Source organism: Corvus brachyrhynchos, unplaced genomic scaffold (assembly GCF_000691975.1).
Source record: "Corvus brachyrhynchos isolate BGI_N302 unplaced genomic scaffold, ASM69197v1 scaffold32, whole genome shotgun sequence".
Lineage (NCBI taxonomy): Eukaryota > Metazoa > Chordata > Aves > Passeriformes > Corvidae > Corvus > Corvus brachyrhynchos.
The window spans coordinates 5,774,653-5,775,636 of NW_008237919.1; positions in this window are offsets into that span (position 1 = coordinate 5,774,653).

Sequence of the window (984 nt, forward strand, 5' to 3'; positions counted from 1 at the left end):
ATTAAAGGAAACATTCTCCATTCAATTTCCATTTAATTTAGGTGAAAAATATGATCCATAGCATTGAATTTTCAAAAAAAAAGGAAATTCAGGGTATTCTTACTTTCAATTTCAGTTCATGGCTCACACTTTGCAGAAGATATGATCTCAGAAAAGCTTCCCTTAAGAGTGATTTACACATTTGTAAAAAATCTGCTGGTAAATGCCTTGAAAAATGCTACACAGGAATTTTGTACTGGAGGCAAGCAAGGAATCTAGTCCCACAGAACTCAGCTGCTGCAATTCCACATTTTACAATTCTGTATTCAACTGTCTGAAACAAAAGAGCATTTTTCCTTTCTCTATGGATCCCTCCATCATAAGAACAGATCACAACACAAAGCCTCTTTCACTACACAATTCTTAGTCTTCCTCAGAACTCTATCCATCCTTCACATTTCCTGTGGGAAAATAATTAATAAAGGACTGTATAATAACAGCAACACAGAAGAAGATTGAATTGAGGTTGCATAGGGAATTTCAGTTCCACTATCTTTCTTCTTGCTACCATAATATTCTTTTATGCACTTTCTAGCCAGCAATTTCCTAGGGTTTTAAGAAAAGTAGGCACAGACCCCAAAAATTCTCTAATGTGGAATTGCAAATTATGTCCACACATAACCTCTCTACATACATAGCAGGATTAAGAGCAAGCTGAAGGGTGGGAAAGCCACGCCTGGACTGCCCACATTATTTACTGTGGACTCTGTTGTAGCTTGGCTGAGAACATTAAAACTGCTTAGAAAAAGCCAGCCTCAGGGTATCTGCTGGTGGATGGGGCTGTGAGCGTGCTTGGCTCAGAATATCCTGACCCTCATGAACTGGGTAAAAGAGAGCTTGGCTCTACTCTAAAGCATCTAGAACATCCAAGCCTTCTTTTCCTTTGGGAGGTCTCTGCAGTCAGCTTCATGTAAGGCTTTCAGGCAGGCCTGATTTCAGGAGCTG